Genomic DNA, 23,804 nt, shown 5'->3' with positions numbered 1-23,804 from the left:
TGTATTCTTGAATTATACTATCAATTCATATTATTTCTTTGAAGCATTTTGTAAGGGATAAGCAAATATTTAATCATTTTAGAAAGTCTGAAATGTTACTCTTGTTATTTATCTGAAGACGGATATTAAAGGTATAGTCAAGTCCAAAAGAAACTTTCATGATTTAAAAAGGAAATGTAATTTTAAATAACTTTCCAATTTACTTTCATCACCAATTTTGCTTTGTTCTCTTGGTATTCTTAGTTGAAAGCTAAACCTATGAAGTTCATATGCTAATTTCTTAGACCTTGAAGACTGCCTCTAATCTGAATGCATTTTGACCACTAGAGGGCATTAGTTCATGAGATTCATATAGATAACATTAAGTTCATGCATGTGAAGTTACCTGGAGTGAGCACTGATTGGCTAAAATGCAAGTCTGTCAAAAGAACTGAAATAAGGGGGCAGTCTGTAGAGGCTTAGATACAAGGTAATTACAGAGGTAAAAAGTGTATTTCTATAACAGTGTTGGTTATGCAAAGCTGGGGAATTGGTAATAAAGGTATTATCTTTCTTTGTAAACAACAAAAATTCTGGTGTTGACTGTCCTTTTAAGACATTTTTTTTTAGCTTTCATTTAAACGCAGGCAATGCCAGTGTCTTCAAGGCACTTTTTTTAGGCATTCTAGGCTATGATGCATGCAACAGGCCTACCAATTTCCCTTAAAGGGAATGAAAAGTCAAAATTAAAATTTCATAATTCATATAGGCCATGCAATTTCAACCCCTTAACGACCAGCGCCGTACTCCTGCTGCGATCTCGCTAAAAAAGTAGAAAAATCACGCTATTTCTGCATGCCCCAGAAATAGATGGGCAGAGGTACCGATGCATTGAGGGGCACTCTGTGGCCCTCTCTGCGTCGGGCAGCGGTGGTGCCGATCGTTGGTGGTGTGGGAGGGTAAGGAGCAAGGCGTGTGGGCGGCCCATCGCTGGAGGGGGGCGGGAGTGGGTGGGACAGCTACACTGCATATAAAAAAAAAAAAGCTTAGAGCGGTAAGGAGTGGGGAGGAGGGAGATCCTATAGTGGAGGGGGATTAGAGGGTGGGTAAACGATCTGGGAGGGGGAGGGTAATGAGGGGGGGTAGCTACACTACAGAAAAAAAATGTTTGTAGTATTATTAAATAAATAAAAAAAATGGCTAGATAACTGGGTACTGGCAGACAGCTGCCAGTACCTAAGATGGCAGATCTAGTTATAGGGGGAGGGATAGAGAGCTTTTTTGAGAGGGATCAGGGAGGTGGGAAGGTAAGGGGGAAATCCTGCACTGAAGAAAATAATAATAAAAAATAAAATAAAATAAAAAAACGTCTAAAACTGCATACTGGCAGACTGTCTGCTAGTACATAAGATGGGGTGACCAGTGGGGGGAGGGAAGAGAGCTGTTTGAGAGGGATCAGGGTGTGGGAAGTGTCAGATGGGAGGTTAACCTCTACACTAAAGCTAAAAATAACCTTACAATCTACCTAATCAACCCCTTCACTGCTGGGAATAATAAACGTGTGCTGCGCAACTGCAATTAGCAGCCTTCTAAATACCAAAAAGCAATGACAAAGCCATATATGTCTGCTATTTCTGAACAAAGGGGATCCCAGAGAAGCTTTTACATTCATTTGTGCCATGATTGCACAAGCTGTTTGTAAATAATTTCAGTGAGAAACCCAAAGTTTGTGAAAAAGTTAACGATTTTTTTTAATTTGATCGCATTTGGTGGTGAAATGGTGCCATTAAATATACCAAAATGGGCCTAGATCAATACTTTGGATTGTCTACTAAATATATATACAGTATATATTTTTGATATGTAAATAAAAAAAAAAAAAAAAAAAGGTTTTATTTTTCTTTAAATGTAGTGATGGCAAAAATGCTAAAAAAGCTCTGGTCTTTTGGGGAAGTCTTAATCTGAAATGTCCGGTCCTTAAAGGGTTAAACAATTTTCCAATTTACTTTTATCATCAAATTTACTTTGTTCTCTTGGTATTCTTTGTTGAAAGCTAAACCTAGTTAGGCTCATAGGCTGATTTCTAAGCCCTTGTAGGCCGCTTAATACATTTTATTAGTTTTTTTTATTAGTTTTTTTTTCACAGCTAGACAGTGCTAGTTCGTGTCATATAGGTAACACTGTGATCACTCCCGTGGAGTTATTGAAGAGTCAGCACTAATTGGATGGAATGCAAGTTTGTAAAAAGTACTGAGATAAGGGGGCAGTGTGCAGAGGCTCAGAAACTAGGTAATCACAGAGGTAAACAGTATATTAATATAACAGTGTTGGTTATGCAAAACTGGGGATTGGGTAATAAAGGGATTACCTATCTTTTTAAACAATAAGAATTTTCAAGTAGACTGTCCCCTTAAAGGACAATTAAATACAGCTAAATTGCATAATCAATAAATTCTACATAAAATACAATGGAATAACAATGGAATTTCAAGCAAGTAGCAGATTTTTTGGGGGACAAATTTTAGTTTCCTTTTAGCTTTAATGTCCCCCTGAATCACAAGAAAGCTGTAAGCTAATCACAGACATATATATATATATATATATATATATATATATATATATATATATATATATATATACACACACACACACATACAGTGTATATATATATATATATATGCTGTGAACTCTTTACTCTTCAACAAATGATACCTAGAGAACAAAAGTTAATTTGATAGTGAAAACTTATTTTTCTCCCTATTGCATGTGCCGTCTTAACCATGAAAGTTTAAATTTTGACATTCATGTCCCTTTTTATAAAGGATTTAAAATAGATAGACTATAATGTGCCATTGGAGTGAAACATCTTCCTTGCATTAAAGGGATATTACATCCTAACATTTTCTTTAGTGATACAGACACCACATCACATTTTATAGATTTTCCAATTTACTGCTATTATCATATTTGCTTTGTTCCCATGGTATTCTTAGTTGAATAGATACCAAAGTAGGTGTCTGAAGCACTACATGACATGAAATAGTGCTGCCATCTAGTGCTCTTGCAAATTGGTAACCATTCTTGCAAAACTGCTGCCATCTAGTGCTCCAGACACGTGCACACTCCTGAGCTTATGTTCTTGCTTTTTAACAAAATATGAAAACAGAAAGTTCTTTAAAATGTCATGCTTAATGTGGGTTTCATGTTTCTTTAAAGGACCACTCAATCCAGTAGAATTGCATAATCAACAAGTGCATAATAAAAAGACAATGATTTAACACCTACTCTAAATTTAAAATAAGCAGTAGATTTGTTTCTGACAAATTTATTTTTTTCACCCACTTTCCGGCCCCCTGTACCACGTGACAGACATCAGCCAATCACAGACTAGTATACATATACCCTGTGAACTTCTGCACATGCTCAGTAGGATCTTGTACCCCAGAAAGTGTGAATATAAAAAGACTACAAAATGTGATAATGGAAGTAAATTGGAAAGTGTTTAAAATTGCATGCTCTATCTGAATCAAAAAAGTTTATTTTGACTTCAGTGTCCCTTTAAGAAAAGTAAAAAACATTGGTCCTGGTAAACCTCATTTCTTTATCCTGTCCACTAAACATTTAAGCCTTCAAAACCACATATGATGCATGGAGATGCCAAAGTGAAAGTTGGTTAAAGGGACAGTAAAGTCAAAATTAAATTTTTATGATGCAGATAGGAGCATGCAATCGTAAAAAACCCCCCACAAAAAAACAAAATGTACAATTGAATTCCATTAGCAAAATGTGCACAAAATGTATATGCACAGATGAATCAACTCCTTCTGAGCATGTGCAAGAGTGCACTATATATAAGTATGTGTTTTGTGATTAGCTATTGGTTGTCCCATAGGGGAAGGAAAAATGGAATTAGCTTTGAAATTTACCAGTAAAACATCTGCTAAGCATTTTACTTCTATTCTTACCAATTGTTGAAGAGTAAACCTAGGTAGGCTCAAAGGACCATAAGCTATAGAAGTGCACACTAGAAGTGCACACTAATGAGAGTGTAAACCAAAATTGAAATTAAATTTATATATTTACTGAAATTTTCAATTTTGTGGCTCATGTCCATTTTTCTCCATCAAAGACTGCTTCTTTAAGAAAGGACTGGATAGAAACCCTGAAACCCCATCTTTTCATGTGTGTAAATAAGACTCCTCTTTCTTCAACTGTCTATATTATATTATTTAGCAGTATGGAAGCTTGGTAAATTCTACATAGGGGCATGAATCCTCATTCATTTTGGAAAGTATTACTTAAAGTGATTTACTGTAAACGTATATGGAATTAAAGCACAGGATCAAAAAATAATCTTAAAAACAGGGGCACTTTAATGCTTAAAAGTTTATAAAGATACTTATTTTTTTAAAAATACTTACCTATGGTAAGCATAACGCTGATCCTCCGCCTGCATTTCCTGCTCTATTTTGCATATTTATGACGAATACGGCTTCCTCCAATCGTTGTGTGCCCCCTATGGCATCCAGCTCGTGGGGCACGCAAAGATTAGAGCAGGGATGGGGAACCTTGGACCTCCTGATGTTTCAGAACTACATTACCCATGATTAGAGCTGCAACAACTAATCGTCATAATCGATAATAATCGATTATGAAAATAGTTGTCAACGAATCTCATAATCGATTAGTTGGTTTGCAATTAATTAGTCTGTGCACAACACCAGCTGCTTCACTCCAATGAGCTCCTACATATGGTATTGTGTTTTATGGTTAGGTCCTTAGCCTAAAGGACGTCTACTTTTCACTTTTTCAGGACAGTATACGTTTACAACTACCCCTGGCTTATGTGCAACCCAGATATAAGTGATCATTTGGATTGTTTATATTAAATCAGGTGATTTGGAACTATGCTTTTCATGATATAGTGCCAGGCTTGTTGTTTACACCTTGCACCTAGATTGATGGGAGTTATTTAAATTGATGTGCATTATTATCTGTTTGCACAATTATTAGCGTATTGCTGATTATATGTACTGTATAAATAAATGTGTAAGGCTTTGTCCTGTTATTGATATACAGTCCTTAGCGCTTTTGTTTTTTTATATTTTTAATAAATTGTGATATGTACCAGATTCAACCTTTATAAGTATATATCCGTTAGTTTTAGAGCGGACTAGATATTTCCCCTAACCTTATAGCTGGTTATTTACCATTGCATATAGATATTCAAGATATTTTTATGTTAGAATGAAGTCAAGGGTTACTTTATTGAGAGGCCCCTTGCCAAGGTAGAAAACACTTAGCATTGGTGAAGAGCTAACAAAGATAAATATCCCACCTTGGTGAAATTGGCAAAACCCTACTTATACACCTCAACAGCCTTTTCTCTGCTGCAGGAAATATAGCTGCAAACAGAGAACCAGCCTTAGCCAGAAGCATGTGGACATGTTGAGATTTTTGCATTTCAATTCAAAGTATCTGAAAGAGTGAATAACAGAATGTTATTAATAGTGATAGTCTAACTCTTTCTAGTTCTACCACTTTTCAAACAGTTTGTGGTTTTGTTTTGTTTACTTATAAAACTGTGCTCTGCTGCTTAAAAATTGAAGAAACAGTTGTGTTAATGTAAAGCTTTAGTCTGAAGTTTATATTTGTAACACTCATGTGGATTTTATTTAAAACATAGAAAACTATTATTGATTCTCTTTTTATCCGATTAGTCGATTAATCGAAAAAATAATCGTCCGATTAATCAATTATGAAAATAATCGTTAGTTGCAGCCCTACACATGATGCTTAGGCACTCTGAAGTCCAGTTGAGCATCATGGGAAATGTAGTTCTGAAACATCTGGAGGGCCAAGGTTCCCCATCCCTGGATTAGAGGAAGCTGGATTTGTCATCCATATGCTAAATAAAGCAGGAGATGCGAGCGGAGGATCAGTGTTATGTTTTCCATAACGTAAAAGGTAAGTACTGTATTTTAAAAAATAAGCATCTTTGTAAACTTTAGTGAATTAAAAGTGCCTCTGTTTTTAAGATAATTTGTTTGAGACTGAACTTTAATTTGTTAAAGTTTACAATCACTTTAATATGTATTGTCATACACTTATGTATCAATCTATCTATATAAGTTCTACACTCTCGTCTTATAATTATTCAGCAACCAATGTGGCTGGATTAAAGAAAAAATGCCAAAATAGAGAATATTTGCATTCAAAGGATTTACAAAGTGCATCACAAAGGGACATTTACTTATGTTTGTAAAGACAAAGACAGTGAGCGTGGATATTTTATTCTGGTGTATACATTTTTTTATTGTAGAAAAATGTTTAATGCATATACAACACTTACATTTTCTTTGTTGTTTAAAATAGTTATTTTTTGCCTTTCAAGCATAAAAATATTGTTTCTCACATGTTTTTGGTTTCTTTTAATCTAACATATGTTCTAACAGCATTTTGTTTGTGGGTTTAAAAGCACTAACCTATGTTACAAGGGTGGGTATTCAATTAGAAACTCTTAACTCTTCATATTTTATACATGAAACAGAAACAATCTGAATGGATTGTGGTACTTACAATAAATGGTTTGGTAGCTTGCATGAAGGAGGTCACCTGGAAGAGAAGCAACACTCCAGTCTATGCCCTTGGATGCCAGCGGCGCTCTGTGTAATGGCATGCATGTGCACATAAGTGCAACCCAGTATTGTCATTGGGAGCAGAATTCAACCTTGTACAAACAAATGTTACAAGAAAAAAAAGATGTTGAAATAAATTCCAGATAATTTCTGCAGGTAAACAAATCACTAGAAAAATCTATTATAACAAATTTAGTGAGGGAGCCTTTTGCTCATCTGAAGAAGTAGGTTTCAGAGTGGGTTTTCCCTCCAGTTGCTTTAGAAAGGGTGAGTCTTTGCTTGTTAGTGAATTGTTTTCCTGCAAACTGTTGTGTTATATGCCAATATGGTTTAAATGCTGAATATAGCATGGTCCTTGCTGACCGGGGATACTGTATGACAGTAAAAATATAGAAAACCAAACACCAAATTAAACACTATGGGCCATATTACAAGACATAACTTGAAGTAAACTTAATGCTTATTACAAGTTGAAAGTAAATTGTTAGCGTGAGTGCAAAATCCCAAGCGCACTAATATCAGGACTTCTAATATCGCGGCCGCACTAACTTCTTCTCCCTATAGACTTCATTGTTCTTTTTTTATATTTTTAATAAATTGTAATATGTACCAGATTTTTTCCCTAACCTTACAGCTGATTATTTACCTTTGAATATAGATATTTTTATGTTAGAATGAAGTCCAGGCTTACTTTGTTGAGAGGCCCCTTGCCAAAGATAAAATATCCCACCTTGGTGAAATTGGCAAACCCCTACTTGTGCATCTCAGGCCCCTTAACACCATCTGAGCGCTTCTCTGAAGCAGGCAAAATAGCTTGCAAAAAAGAGCCAGCTTCAGCCAGGTGCATGTGGTCATGCTGACATTTTTGCATTTTATTGCAAAGTTTCTGAAAGAGTGAATAACAGAATGTTATAAACAGTGATAGTCTTCCTCTTTCTAGTTCTACCTCTTTTCAAACAGTTAGTCGTTTTGCTTTGCATAATTATAAAAATGTGTTCTGCTGCTTAAAAATTGGACAAACAGGAATAGGAAATCATTATTGATTATTTTTTTTTATCCGATTAGTTGAAAAAAATAATTGGACAATTAATCGATTATGAAAATAATCGTTGGTTGCAGCCCTACTTTATTTTGCACAATACAAACCAGTGACGTTTCGGGGATCTTACCTCTTCATCAGACTAAGTGCAAAGAGTCATAGCTAATAACAGATTGTTTCATCACTCATCATACACCATGTGTCAACCAAACTTCATCTATAATGAGCACTTATCCTTCCTTATATATAGATTTGTGTGATACTTACCATATACTTTTTCACTGGATGATTAGTAAATGGGCGGTTCTTCTCTAATTGGGGATAGGGTTTACACATGATTAAAAATATGTTTGTTTTCACTATCAATTGCACTTAGTCTGATGAATGGGTGAGATCCCTGAAACATCACTGGTTTGCTTTGTGCATATGCATACTCACATATACACACACAAACAATTTATTTTAAATGTACTTATGTTGTGTTTGGTGCAATTTTTTTTGTTAATCCTTACACTTCAGGTCTTCTGTCACGCTAACCCGAAGAACGCAAATTACTTTTTCGCTCAATCACTTCTGTTTACTTCCAGCTTGTAATACGCGTGTAAGTTAGCACAGTCACGATATTACTTGTGGCGACCTGTGCTAATTTTAGCGTGCCACTTTTAATGTAGCCCTAATGTGAGTATAGGGTCCTTTCAAAGGACTATGGTAGTTTGTAAGGTACACTAATGAGAAAATGTCATACATTAATCTGACAAGGCAAAATTCTAGTGCAGATCTTTTGGTATATTCCAACTCAACATTGTCAAAACAGCCTTAAACATCAACGTCATTCAGAAACATACAATAAACTCCAAAGGTAAGCAAAAATCTTCATAATAGCCCCAGGGAAATGAAGGTATTCCTAGAAGTCATGATATTTAAAAAAAAAAAAAAAAAGTATAAAAAAGTAAAAAAAGTATGAAAAAGTAAAAAAAGCAACAACAAGGATATTACTCCATGTCTCATCCGTAGCTCACTCTGGACACACAAGCAGTCAAGTTCTGTACTACACAGTAAAGTCAACACTAATCAAAGAATTAAATATGAATTTCTAAAAACTGACAAAGCAACCAACAAATATACTACTCTTAAAAAGGGGATGGGGGGTGTGTTGCTTACCTGATAAATTAATTTATTTTATGGTGGTGAGAGTCCACAAGCCCTTACTCCAGGGATTAATCTCCTGGCCACTAGGAGGAGGTAATGATTCACAAGTAGTATTTTAAAACTGCCTTATTTTGTTTAAAAACAAGATAAGCAGGATCACAAGAAAGAGCAGAAAATTCAAAAACTTTTCTGGAAGAAGAAATAACTAAAAAAAAACAATACCTTTCAAGACAAAACTGAACATCCAAACTGTGCATAGGCTCAAAAGGAGAACTGCAAAAGTCTTAAAACCAAACTAAGGTTTCAAGGAGAAGAAATTGGTTTAAACACTTGTCTTATCCTGAACAAAGCTCTGAATGCCAGGAAGTTTAGCAATGCTCTTGTGGTATAATACAGAAAGAACAGAAATCTGAACCTAGAGCTAGCATATAAACCCTTATCGAGGGGCTCTTGTAATAATTGAAGAATTCTAAAAGAATGCCAGCTAAAACCTTGTTTTTGCACATCAGAAAAGAAAATAATAATAATAAAAAAAATATATATCTTGTAAGAGATTTTTCTTGTAAACTGGCTTTAAGCCCTGAATTAAGGTTTCAACTACAGCGTCAGAAAAACCTCTGTTTATAAAATAGACATTTAATCTCCAAACAACCAAGTTGAGAGATTTGAGATACTGATGGAAGACATATCCTTGAGAAAGAAGGCTGTGATGTAGACAAAGAGACCACAGGGGGAAGCTGGACATCTGTACCATATCCACAAACCAAATTATGTGTGGCAAAGCTGGAACAATCAGAATTACTGATTATAGCTCCTGCTTGATCCAAGCTATTACTCTTGGCAGCAGAACAATTGGTGGAAAAATATAAGCAAGACAAAATACCTAAGGAGCACCAAGATCATCTACAAACTTTGCCTGTGGATTCCTGGATCTTGCAAAGTATCTTGGAAGCTTGTTGTTTAAATGAGAAGCCATCAGGTCTATTCCTGGGAAACTCCAACGTTCTACAATCTGATTGAAAACTTCAAGATGTAGAGATCGTTTTATTAACCTGAAAGAATTGGTGACTAAGATAATCTGCTTCCCAATTTTTCACACCCAGGATATGAATTGCAGAAATTATAGAGGGATCGTTTTCTGCCCAATTTAGAATTCGAAAGACCTCTTTCATTGCTAGGGAACTGAGAGTTCCCCCTTAAAAATTTATATACGCTACTGCTGTGACATTGTTTAATTAGAAATGCAGACGAGTCTCTTCTTTTAGGAGAGGCCATCTCTGAAAGGCCCTGAAAATTGCACAGTTCTAGAATATTTGTTGATAACCTGCCTTCTGAGGAGATTAAAGACCTTGAGCTCTCCTGGACCCCATAGAGCACCCCACCCTAAGAGACCAGGTCGAACGTACAAGACAACCCCCCCCCACCCAGAGAAATGGATTGATGAAAATTTAAATTTGAAATCCAAGAAAATATTTTGAGAAAGCTGTATATAGTCCTTGTACAATTGTCTAGCATGCAAATTTGAAAAGGTTTCAAGTAAAATCTTGCAAAAGGAATAGCATCTGATGTCGCAATCATCAGACCTAACACTTTCATGCACTGAGCTACTGTAGGGTTAGGAAGAGATTGAAGAGTTGCACAAGATATCCATAATCTTAATATGCTTTGAACCATTAAAGAAAGTCTCAGAGGCGATAATGACTCCCAGGAAGGAAAAACTGGTTTGTAGAGAAAGAATTTTGTGAATGGTGTTTTTCCAACCATGCTTGCAAAGAAACAACAAAAATCTGTTTGTATGAGATACTGCTAAAAAGTAGAGATGGAGCTTGAACCAAGATATCCATGTATGGAGCCACAGAAATACCTTGAGCTTTTATTACAGACAAGAGAGCTCCCAGAATCTTTGTAAACAATCTAGCAGCTGGTAGTGGTCTGTGTAGATAGTGATATGAAGTAAAGCATCCTTCAAATCTATCATAGTCCGAATAGTTTCCATTTTTAAAGTAGGAACCCTGAGAAAAGTATTTAGAGATTGTTAATTTAGAATATGCCTGCAAGTTTTCTCTTTCTTGAGAATAAATAGTTGGAATAGAAACCCTTGGTCTTGTTCCAGCACAGGCACTGGAAATATCACTCCTATAAGTTCCAGGCCTGATACAGATTGAAGGAAGGCACTTCCCTTTGCAGGGTTCTTTGAATGCGACTGAAACTTAACTTGGTGATGTCTTGATTTGAAGCCTATTCTGTACCCCAGGAATCTATGTTTAGAATACAAGGAACATACTGAGACAAGGCCTCCTGAAAAAGGCATCATTTGTCCCCTACCTGAAAAGAATCTGGATCAGGGGCCCCACCTTCATGAAGATTTAAAGAGAGTAAGAAGGCTTTTTTGACTGTTTAGCCTTGTTCCATTTGGGATTTGACTTCAATAGGATCTGGAAAATTCCCACTTCTGTAAAGAAAAGGAGGACTTTTTGGTTCCTAGATTGACAAAAGGAATGACAATTACTACTAATTACTAATTTTTCCCTTAGACTGCTCGTCTTAAGCGAGGAAAGCTCCTTTACCACCAGTCACAGTAGAAATGATTGTGTCTAAACCAGGCACAAACAAAATCTTCCCTTGAAAAGAAATAGAAGCCCACTTTTGAAAACCATATCAGATTACTATGATTTCAGCAACAGAGCCCTTTTGGTCAGAACAGCTAATGCCATATTTCTAGCATTAATCTTGATTATGTCAACAATTGCATCACAAATGAAGACATTAGCAGACCATAAAAATTTCGAAATGATGTTGAAAATCTTCATCCACAGTGTCATCTCATAAGTCATCAGATAGGTTGTCACACCACAGAGTAGATGCTACTGCAACACAAGGGATGCTGATAGCTGGTCTTAACAGTAAATCCACTTGTTAAAATGCCTTTCTGTGAAAAGACTCTAGTTTCCGGAACACAAGTTCTTTTAAAGTAGTACTATCGTCTAAAGGAATATTAGTGCGCTTAGCTAATGTGGAGATAACCCCATCTACCTTCAGTATAGTTTTCCAAAGCTCTACACAAGAAGCGGTAAAGGAAGCATCTTCTTAAACTTTGAAGCTGGATTAAAAGTAATACCTGGCCTGGACCATTGCTTAGTAATTATGTCTGAAATAGCTTGAGGGACCAGAAATTCTGGAGTCTTAGCAGTAGGTTTTAAAATCAAGTCCAGTTGCTTGACAGACCTTTCCTCCTTTGGTTTAGGGTCTTGTACACCTAAAGCGCATACAAATTCTTTAAGCAGAGTATGAATATGTTCAAGTTTGAACATAAGAGGATGTTGTGTCTTGATAAGTGACTGTCTCCTGATCATCTGAAATTAATTCACCTCCAGGAGACACATCTGAGGTGTGTGATTCAATGACAAGATGTTTAGCCGATCTGATCCTTTGAGATTCAGATTTGAATGATAAATGGTAGGTTGGTTGTCAGACAAAATCCTTTATTGCCTACTGGAAGGAGGCATAGCCACCAACATCTCACTAGTTGTTCTAAATAGGGGTGTCCTTTAAATATTGTTCCAGGATTTAAAGATTTTGTGCGCTCAACAAACAGAGGGAGGGCAGGTCCTATAGAGGAAGAGCAGCATCAGACTGGTTAGAATGCCTAAGGTGCTCTGTACAAGAATTGCAAAGCTGAGCTGGAGGAGCAATAGGTGTAAGCTTGCAAAACATGCACTTAAATTGAATAAATACTGTAAGTGGTCAGTGGATCTACCCTATAAATGATCTATATTTACTGGGGACAGTTCCAGCATGCTCCATCATTAAAGACAAAAAAAAGAGTTTTTATACATATTAAATATAATATTGATAAAAGAATCTCTATAGCCTGCAAAATCTCCCTACACTTTAGCTAGACTGTGACATGGATATGATGTAACATTACTAATATACCTTCTAATAGCCTGTGGTATATTTGAGTGCAATGTGTGGTTTTAACTTACCCAAAATGCACCGACTCTACCATGCTTGCATCCAGTAGAGAGCCCATCCAGTGCTGTGTATGTCACTGAGTCTCTATATAAGGAGTATAGCGACAAGCTAAGAGGAGGAGGCTATGGGATCGGTCCCCATGACACCTGTGGCAGGCTTGTGACTAACTCCTCACTCTGAGTAATTTGGTCACTGCCCAACATTCTAATCTTCACTCTGTCGCTCAGCAGCTCTGTAAAAAGGGCCTCAAATCGATCCGAGGACCCCTCTCAAAGAAGAATCTGGAGCATATCAATTCTTCACTTTCCTCCCTTAGTTAAAGAAAACAGGCATACCAGAAAGGCGGGAGGGATTAAATGCTCTTGGAGTTTTAGGAATCTTTGCCTCCGCCTAGTGGCCAGGAATTGAATACTAGGAGTAGTGGCTCCCTTCTCCAAACAAAAATATTGGGGTAGACCACATACTTACAAGTATTTAAACATTTCAACCCAAAAAACATTTCTACTATGGACAGGGCAAAAATAACACATAGATGGTCCATTGAAGTCATTTCAAAGCTTCTGAATGTATGTCTTACTTCTTTCGAGCTGCAATAAATGTCTTAACACAATGGATATAAAAGTCTTAACATAATGGATATTACTGTTAAAGGAAGACATAAAAATGGTTGCCTAAATTTATGTAAATATACACCCAGGGTAGTAAGACCGTGAGACTAGATAGGATTGTGAAAGAAAATGTTTGGTGAGCCACAAAGAAAAAAATATCAGTTTATTCATTCAATAGATCAGCGTTATGAGTAAGTAGAACAGCTGCTACTGCACATTTTTGTTGTACCACTATTGACTAGGGCTCTTGTAGGGGCAAGAAAACATTAAAATAACAAGCTTGTGTTTTTGTATGATTCTTTCCCCCAGTGGAAACTGGGAAACAAACAAATCAGTGTTTAGATCATGAGTATATCTATCTACTTACCATATTGCTGCAGGATGGAATCTTTCTCTGTGTCTAGGATTCTTGGTATGCACATCAACAGCAGGCATGAGTTGCATCAGTTAAGCCATCAAAAATGTATGTCCCATCACTTTCTGCTTTCTTTTGGCTCCCTCACCACCTTTTCTTTAACTGGAGACTGAATTCCTGGTAGCAGTACTGAACAGAATCCACAGTCCAAATGCCCTAGACAACGCACCACATCAAAGATCTTCCTTTTCTTCAGTTGCCTAGAATTACTCAGACATGCTTCCACAAGTAGCAGCTCCTCATTCTTCAGTCTGAAATATCCAGCACACTCCTGATCCTTTCAACTGTGTCAGATGAAAGTATCTATGTCACTGTCATTCTGCATTTTTCACCCTTCATTTTCACTCTGCTCTAGCTAGACAAAATGTGATACTGAACTAGATGTTCATTATTATGGGGGGGGGGGGGTGCATTTTCATTTCTTCTCCTGTCTACAATTTATTACTCTAATCCTCACTCCTCTTCACCCTTCTATGAATCTTACTCTCATCTCACAATTCATTGGCCTTACAGTTCCTCTTAACACCTATCCTTCTCCTACAAAGCAGATACAGGTACATTTATAAACTATAAATACCCTGTGATCACCGGCATTAAAATACTTGTCTAGTGAACAGAGAAAAGTATAATCCTATGTCTACTCTTTTTAGACTAACTGCAATAACCATAGATCTACTTTATTTTTATTTATTTTTACAAATAACTGAAGACTTTATTAAAGTTACTCTGTACCTTCCCAGGTAGCAAGTTCCAAGACAGTTTGACTGTAAAAAAAAATAAAAAAAATACAATCCTCCCACATGGAAATATGCATCACTAAAGCTGAAACCTCCTTTCCTCCACTCTCAAGGTGTCCTTTTGTTCCTTCTTACTCTGACAGGTGATCCTAACAACTCCTAATATGGTTTCTGAATAAACTTATATGACAATAATATCACATATTAGATGCCTTTTTTAAAAATAAATAGAGAGAGAGAGAGGGAGACACAGAGAGAGAGAGAGAGAGAGAGAGAGAGAGAGAGAGAGAGAGAGACACACAGAGAGACTTATTCTGGCTAGCATCTCCTACACACTCTAATCCTATATTCGCTTTATTAATGTTGTTGCCTTATTTTCAATAGTTTTTGTCCTGCATGATACCTGAATATATTTTTATAAGATAATCAAAGCACCTACTTTTTAGAGAAAAAAAGGATGAAATTTGTTAGCCTGTGGTTATAAATGAAACGGCCTGTTTCCATCAAAAGCTTTTTACTAATTTGAATAGTTACTCTTAAAGTGAAGGTCAATTTTGGTGAATTAGTGCCCGGTTTTGAATAATCCTATTAAAAACAAGGGCACTTTAATTCATCAAAATTAACATTTCACTTCTACTTACCTTTTTATCCTGGCAGCCGTTTCAGCACTTCCTCCGCCGGTCGCAAGTCGTCTTCTCGGGTCCAGAATGACGAATCCGGCTTCCTCCAATCATGGCGTTGTATCAGGCCAAGATTCCCCCGGGGGGAAGCCGTGATTGGAGGAAGCCGGGTTCGTAATTTCTGACGTCTGCAGAGGCTTCTGACGGCCGGGGGAATCGCTGGAGCGGCTGCCAGGATTAAAAGGTAAGTTTTTGAAGAAAATAAGTGAAATGTCAATTTTGATGAATTAAAGTACCCTTGTTTTTATTAGCATTATTAAAAACCGGGCACTAATTCATCAAAATAGACCTTCACTTTAAGTACATTCTAGACAGTTGTATTCTTCTACATACATCCCTATATAAAAAAAATTAAGAAACTATTCTCTGCCTCCTAAAATTGTATGACTGAGAAATCCCAACTTTAGTCCAGTTTGTGTGTGATATATTTAATACAATTGTATGTTCCTATCCAACCAGACGAATAGCCATGTGCTAATATTTTCATCAATTCCCAGCTCCTAAAGTTTGTAAAAACAATCAACATTTTGGTACTGTATTAAAAAATGCTAAATTTAAATAAATCATTAAATTACCTGTATCTAAGTCCCTACACATTCTTTTACATAAACTAACTAGATTAGTTTGACATGATCAATGACTGGTAAAACCACAATGATTTCTTGTTTTCTGGTAAGGAGTCTTAAAGGGACATTATAGAAATTTTTTTACATGCATGCAATTTTAAAACTATAAACCTTGCAGTACTGCAATGGGGTTAAAAACAAAGTAGAAATACTGCTCAGGATTCACTGTACATTGCTGGTCCGGAGTAGAAAACGCCACTGATTTAACCAGCAGTGCTAGTTGCACATCTAGTCATCAGCAGCGGGTTCTACTCAGGATCAGTAGTGCACTGTGAGTCCTAAACTGTATTTTTTACTGTGTGTTTACCCCATTGCAGTGGTTAAACACAAAGTGCTGCAGGGACAATAGTCTAAAAATGACATGCTCTAACGGATTAGAGCATGTCATTTTGTGATTATAATTACCCTTTAAACATGATCTTGTATAATCTGTGCTAGTAGCTTTTGTTTGTTGGTCTACAACTAGTTGGATGTATTTTTTTTTTTTTGGTTTTGGCTTTATGTCAGTACTTTGATATCATACAAGGGGAGAACAAGGTTTGAACAATTAGAACATTTTGGGTGTATGCATTACATCAAGAAGATAGTCTCTTTAAGGTAAAGGCAAAACACCCCTAACATTCCAGAGCTTTGCCCCTCTTTACCCAGTATTCCCTCCCACAAGTCTCAATTATCCAAAGCAGAGAAGAAAATAGAAAGGGAAGAAAAATGACAAATAGGGTAGTCTATATGCAGCTCAGAAACCTGCTGCAGGAAATATAAATGGGTGGGTTCTTGTGGACTCTCACCATTATTGAAAGAGGCAACAACACCAAAATGATTAGTAAAGGTGTGAACAGAGGACCAAGTGGCCAATGGAAACCACACTAGAAAAGGCACAAACAGTAGCTACTAACCTAGTTGAAAGCACTGTAATCTGCACAGTGGGTGACTTATCTGCCACCAGATCAGCCTCTCTTATTAAAGAGACATTATACACTCATTTTTTCTTTGAATAAATGTTTTGTAGATGATCTATTTATATAACCCATAAAGTTGTTGTTTTTAAAAAAATGTATAGGTTTTGCTTATTTTTAAATAACATTGCTCTGATTTTCAGACTCCTAACCAAGCCCCAATGTTTTAGGAAAATACCAACAGATACAAACTCCAGCTTGCTCCTGTTTGTATAAAGGGTCTTTTCATATGCAAAAGAAGGGGGAGGGGGAGTGTCTTATTATCCACTTGCAGTGGCTTTCTAGCTACCTTATCAGCAGAGCTAAACTGAGCGCTTCTAAATAAGTTACAGTTTTATACTGAATTTTTATATCAGTATCTGTGCATCTTATTCTTTATAGTAGTGTCTATTACATGCAATTATATGAAAATGGGTGTATACTGTCCCTTTAAGGCCTTGAGCCAAAATGCCAAGAATAATGGCAGTAACCTTCCAACCCAGAAAAATGCTCAAAAAAGTGCAGAAGAGATAGATACATCTCCAAATGGAATTTCAGTAACCTCACCACATCTAAATCATGAATAAGTATTTCCTTATCCAATTTAACATCTGGATAAAGTAAAGGCACAACAATCACCTGTGTCCATACACACTACTTTTGGCAAAACTAGGAGCAACTGGTTCTCAGAAATTACTTTTCTCGATGAAAAGATAAGCAAGGGTGGCTTTCAAAGCAGAGACTTCATCTCAAACTTGTTTACCAAAAAACATTATCAGATTGAAACTGAATCTGAGATGTCTAAGGAAGGCTGGACCAGGTATCCAGATTGGAAGATTGTTGGGAGTTCTAGAATATTGATTTGAAACTTTGCCTTTTGAGGTGACCAAGCTCCCTGTGCTCTCAGAAGCTCCCAAATGGAAGGGCTAAAAAACTGACAATAACAGGATAAGAAAGAGAAACTGAACATGGTTTGGATGAATATACATGAAATACCTGTATGGGAAAAATAGTTTGGTTAGTCTCCATTTTGAAAGATGGAACCCTTAACTTTTTTCAGGGTTTTCAGATCCACAATTGGACAAAAGGTCCCTTCCTTCTTTGGAACTATCAACAGATTGGAATAAAATAATGCAACTCTATACCCTTATAAGTGTACCACACAAAAGAGCAGAGTCTTTACATAATCTGGGTCACAAGATACCAAGAAATACAAAAGCAGTCTTGGAGAAAGCAGTCTTAGTTAATACTTACCTGAGACAACATCCATTACCACAATAGCCGTAGATAGTCGTCATCAGAGCAAGATGGTCCATCAGACGACGTGTCAGTACATTCCAGGAACCACCCCGCCCATGCCCGGGATTGAACCTTGAGCCACCAGAGGGCTCTGTTTTGGGCTGATTTTCTTTCTTACCTGCTTCCTGCACTTGCTGTGCTCTTTAGCTGCACCTGCCTGCCATCTGCAGGCAGTTACCTAATCAGCACTACTATAAGAGGTTGCTTCTCAGACCACTCCCTGCCTGATATTGTGTTTTATCCCATTATTTGTGCCTCAGTTCTGCCTTCCTGTTTTGGTGAATCTGTTGGCTTCTGAACTCTGATAGTCTACAGACCATTCTCCTGGACTTCCCCTGTGTTTGGTGTATTTTGACCCTCGCTTGTCTTCAGACTATTCTCCTCTTACCATCCTGTCACAGCAGTACCTGTGTATCCAGTTTCACCAACCTGTCACAGCAGTACCTGTGTATACAGTGTCACACAGTTCAATAGGTACAGCACTTAAACAATGTATCGGTGCACGTGAAGACAAAGGGAGACTGCCTACTCCCCAATAAGATACAGTATCAACAAAGTGTCCACAGAACCAACATTTTAATTCTCTTTATTCAAGCATAAAAATAGCAACAGCGACTTTTAGGGGACCGACCCCTTAATCATGCATAGGTTAAAACAGACTGTTGAGCTGCCTTTTTGTTGGTTGTATTAGTTGCCATAAGAGAATATGTAAAGCATCCACTAGAGCTATTTCATAAGAAATTAACAGAATAGCGCAAATTATGAGAGTTTAAAAGGCAGCTCAACAGTCTGTTTTAAACTATGCATGACTAAGGGGTCTGTCCCCGAAACGTCGCTGTTTCTTGCTATTTTTATGCTTGTGTATACAGTGTCACCAGCATGTCACATCAGTGCCTGTGTATCCAGTATTACCAACCTGTCAGAGCAGTACCTGTGTCTCCAGTCCTCTGCCCTAGAGTGGGCACTCCTCCAGACTTCGGCTCCAGTCCTGTGGCTTCCACCAAGGCTACAATCCTGTGTCCAGTATTCAACGCTATAGGTTCCAGTACAATGAACTTGCCTTGTCTGTCTTTGTAGCCATGTCTAAAAGGTATAGTTCTTCTAAGAAACCTATCTCACTGGCCCTTTTTAATACCCAAGATGGACTTAAGCCTGACGCCTCTACTTCTGAGCTCCAAACCCCTGAACCTGCCCCGTCAAGCGTGAAAAGGACATTAAAAGGAGCAGCACACTGTAGGCTGGGAAATTAACAGATAAATCTACATTTTCCAAGAACTCCTGTCAACCCTTTGTCCTAACAGACACCTCTGGAGATAATGGGTTTCAGATCAGTTACAGAACCGTTATGAATCTTTTTGTCCACTGCATATATTTAATCTTCACCTTACAGATGCAAAATTATAACTGATGCTTCTGGGAGGGAATACTGGGTAGGGAGGAGCAAAGCTCTTGAATGATAGGAGTGTTTTTCTTCCTCCTGCTAAGCAGGAATATTCTGCAAGTAATAGATCATCATCTCTCACATCTCTATATCTGTCACCTAAATATTATGGATGGCTCCCAAAAGTTCATACATATATTTGTAAAGATTTTAAAGCTAGTATTTCTGTCCTTTGCAAATCATTTTTCATATTCTATTTTATCCAATTTGTTCGGTCTTTTGTGAGCTCACCTTTCCATAATAAACATTTCCTCTCCTTATATACAATATATATCCACTAGGACAACAGATCATATTTCAAATAATTGTGGATTGGAGTAAGAACTATAATAATAAAGAACGAGAAAGATTGAAACATCATCATCCTGTAAACTCCACACAACTGGCTCCAAATAATACACTGGCCATGGGAAATGATTGAAATAGTTATGAATACCTGGAAGGGGCTCATGAAGAAAGAAACTGCTTTAGCTACAATTATTATTATCATTTAATTGTATAGCACTGCAATTTTTAATAGTCCAATTCCTTCACTGCTCACTTTGTTTATAGATAACCCTCTGCTACTGGTTACTACCCATGTCATTGCCATAAATGGTACTACCATTAATGATGCACTTTCAATTCATAAATCTAAGGCAGAGCTCCTTTGCCCTAAAAAAATGCTCATTAACCTGAAAAATTCTCCTCACCCATCATATGTTAAATCATGAAACTGTGATGTTTCCATAACCTGTAACCAAGGTTGTTATAAGATCTGAGTGTATAGCTACATCCTCCATAGCGGCCAGCATATAAAAAAACGAATTAAACATTGCTGTTAAAGGACTTTTTAATGCAGTAGAATTACATAACCTACAAGTACATAATAAAAGACAATGTAATGGCATTTACTCTGAATTATAAATAAACAGTAGATTGTTTTTATTCTCACAAATTTAAAAATTCCCTTTAATTTGCTGACCCCTATATCATGTGACAGCCATCAGCCTATCACAGACTCATAAGTATACACTGTGAACTCTTGAATATGCTCAGTAGGAGCAGGTGCCTCGAAGTTTGTATAAAAAAGACTGAACAGTATGATAATGAAAGTAAATTGAAAAGTCTCTTAAAACATGCTCTGTCTGAATAATCAAAGTCAAATTAGGACTTACGTCTCCCTGTAAGGAGGTCTCTCAACCCAAGCCAAGTTAAAAATATATATCATTCTGCTGGAGATGTTGGCAAGTATGTGGAGATCAAGGTACTCATTTATATATGGTTGCATTGGGTAGTACTGCAACCTTTTTGCAGAAAAGTTTTGAAACAGATCAATATTTGCTTAGAGTATATAATACCATTTGAGCCTTATATAGTTCTTAATAAACCTATACCTTTCCACAGCAAACCTAAAACTTATGGAGGTTATACCTCATTATTGGAAGTCACAAACCTGAGTGTGTGCGAGATATATACAGAATATATATAAATAAATAAATAATGTTATCACCATATTCTAAATTGTGTCTAGAAGTGAGTGCCTTGTTGGAGGTTATTTGTGGTTACGTTGTTTATTCCTTTCCTTTCTTATCCCTATTTGATGGTATTACATTTGTCATTTCCTTTAAATCACAAGGCTCCTCACTAAGGACATTTTTTTATTATTTTGATTTTGCACCTTACTGACAGACTTCTTGATAATATTATGTCTTACCTGTAACATAACATTATGAGGTTATATGATCACTTTGTTTATAACATTAGCCAAATCTTCAATAAAAAAATAAACGCACATAGGGAAAATGAAGATATTGCACAATAAAGGGTACTTGGCAAAACCTGACTTATTTCAAAATGTATATATGTTATATGCAATAAATGTGCAGCTATGGCCAATTTACAAAAGGCAAAACATTTTAAAAACACACTTAACCCATCTCCACTGACACCCACTTTGTGTCTTACTTGATAACTGTTGAATACAAACAGTAAGATTATAGTAAAACTAATCTATAAAAAACACATTTAAAGGGGGCATGAAACTCATTTTTTCATGTGTGATTCAGGTAAAGAATGTTATTTTAAATAGCTTTCCCTTTTACTTCTATTATCACATTTTCTTCATTCTCTTGATATCCCTTGTTAAAAAGTAGGAAAGTAAGCTCAGGAGCGTGCACGTCAGCAGCACTATATGGCAGCAGTTTTTCAAGAATGTTATACAGCTGTAAGAGCACTAGATAGCAGCACTTTATCCTGCCATGTAGTGCTCCAGACATGTTCAAGCTAACTACTTAGGTATTTCTTCAACAAAGACTATCATAAGAACCAAGAAAATTTGATAATGGAGCTAAACTGGAAACTTTTTAAAATTGTATGCTCTGATTGAATCAGAAAAAAACATTTTTTTGGCTTTCATGTCGCTTTAAATACCCAAATTGTACTAGCAAGCGTACATTTCCTTTGTTGGTTAGGATTTTTACTGAAACACTGTTACAGCCCCCATATAGGTATTCTACACAATGAAAATTAATATATAAACATAAACTGTATCTCAATATCAAAGTTTAATAAACTTTTGCTTTTTTGCAAGTTATAGGGCAATAAATACAAGTAGCACTTTGCTATTTGCAAACCACTTTTTCCCCAATTAGCGCTAGTTACATTGGAACACTGATATCTGTCAGGAATCTCTGAATATCCCTTGACATGTATATATTTTTTTTAGAAGACATCCCAAAGTATTGATCTAGGCCCATTTTGGTATAGTTTATGCCACCATTTCACCGCCAAATGCAATCAAATAAATTTTGTGAAAAAGTGAACAATTTTTTTGTCACAAACTTTAGGTTTCTCACTGAAATTATTTACAAACAGCTTGTGCAATTATGCCACAAATGGTTGTAAATGCTTCTCTGGGATCCCCTTTGTTCAGAAATAGCAGACTTATATGGCTTTGGGGTTGCTTTTTGGTAATTAAAAGGCAGCTAAATGTCGCTGTGCACCCCACATGTATTATGCCCAGCAGTGAAGGGGTTAGGGAGCTTGTAGGGTTAATTTTAGCTTTAGTGTAGTGTAGTAGACAACCCCAAGTATTGATCTAGGCCCATTTTGGTATATTTCATGCCACCATTGCCCTGCCAAATACGAGCAAATAAAAAAAAAAACTTTACATTTTTCACAATTTTAGGTTTATCACTGAAATTATTTATAAACAGCTTGTGCAATTATGGCACAAATTGTTGTAAATGCTTCTCTGAGATCCCCTTTGTTCAGAATTAGCAGACATATGATTTGGCGTTGCTTTTTGGTAATTATAAGGCCGCTAAATGCTGCTGCGCACCACACATGAATTATGCCCAGCAGTGAAGGAGATAATTAGGTAGCTTGTAGGGAGCTTGCAGGGTTAATTTTTAGCTTTAGCATAGAGATCAGCCTCCCACCTGATACATCACACCCCCTGATCCCTCCCAAACAGCAAGCAATTTTAATCAACTTTCTAATTTACTCCTATTATCAATTTTTCTTCGTTCTCTTGGTATTTTTATTTGAATGTAAGCTTAAGAGCCTGTCCATTTTTGGTTCAGTACCTGCTTGCTGATTGGCTGATTGGTGGCTACATTTCAGACACCAATCAGAAAGTGCTACCCAGGAGCTGAACCAAAAATGGGCCTGCTCCTATGCTTACATTCCTGCTTTTTCAAATAAAGATTCCAAGAGAACGAAGAAGAAAAATAATAATAGGAGTAAATTAGAAAGTTTATTTAAATTGTCTGCTCTATCTGAATCATGAAAGTTTAATTTTGACTTGGCTATTTCTTTTATTGGTTCTGACGGCCAATCAGCCTATCATTACACATATCCCTAACCCCTCATTATGTATTACCCCAACACCTCAAAACAGCCAGAACATGGCCCTACTTACTTCACATAAGTCACATACACATTATATATATATATATATATATATATAAACATACACACACACAGGTGGCCCTCGTTTTGCGCCAGTTCAATTTGCGCCATTTCAGAATAACGCCCTTTTTCAGTCATGTGACTGCTATTGAAAAGAACTGAGAACAGTCCATTGATTAAAATAAGGGCAGGCCAGTAGGTGGAGCTGTCAGCTTATGTTGCAGAAAAGATATGCAAGCCAAGCAGGTTGAAATGAATTAGTGTAACCAGACCTGAGCTATCGAGCAGCTTTCAAAGGAACAAGATCTAGCAGCCACTTTCCTTTTATCTTCCTGCCCAGCTGCTTGAAGGTCAGGGTGCCTATAAATCAGCCCAGACTGAAATGCATA

The 23,804-nt window shown here is 36.7% G+C and overlaps 1 protein-coding gene and 1 long non-coding RNA gene across 4 annotated transcripts in view; both read right to left on the bottom strand.

Moving 5' to 3' along the window:
* LOC128645796 (uncharacterized) overlaps nucleotides 1-10,295 on the bottom strand; it is a 55,747-nt gene extending 45,452 nt beyond the window's left edge. The window contains exon 1 of the long non-coding RNA XR_008400145.1: nucleotides 6,559-10,295. This is a non-coding gene — a long non-coding RNA (uncharacterized LOC128645796). The remainder of the gene's footprint in view (nucleotides 1-6,558) is intronic.
* Nucleotides 1-23,804, bottom strand: part of EDA (ectodysplasin A) — a 530,968-nt gene that overhangs the window by 246,930 nt on the left and 260,234 nt on the right. The window lies entirely within an intron of this gene.

The sequence above is a fragment of the Bombina bombina genome, chromosome 1 (genome assembly GCF_027579735.1).
Source record: "Bombina bombina isolate aBomBom1 chromosome 1, aBomBom1.pri, whole genome shotgun sequence".
NCBI classification, from domain to species: domain Eukaryota; kingdom Metazoa; phylum Chordata; class Amphibia; order Anura; family Bombinatoridae; genus Bombina; species Bombina bombina.
The sequence above is the reverse complement of the archived record's forward strand: the minus strand, read 5'-3'. Positions and strand labels throughout refer to the sequence as shown.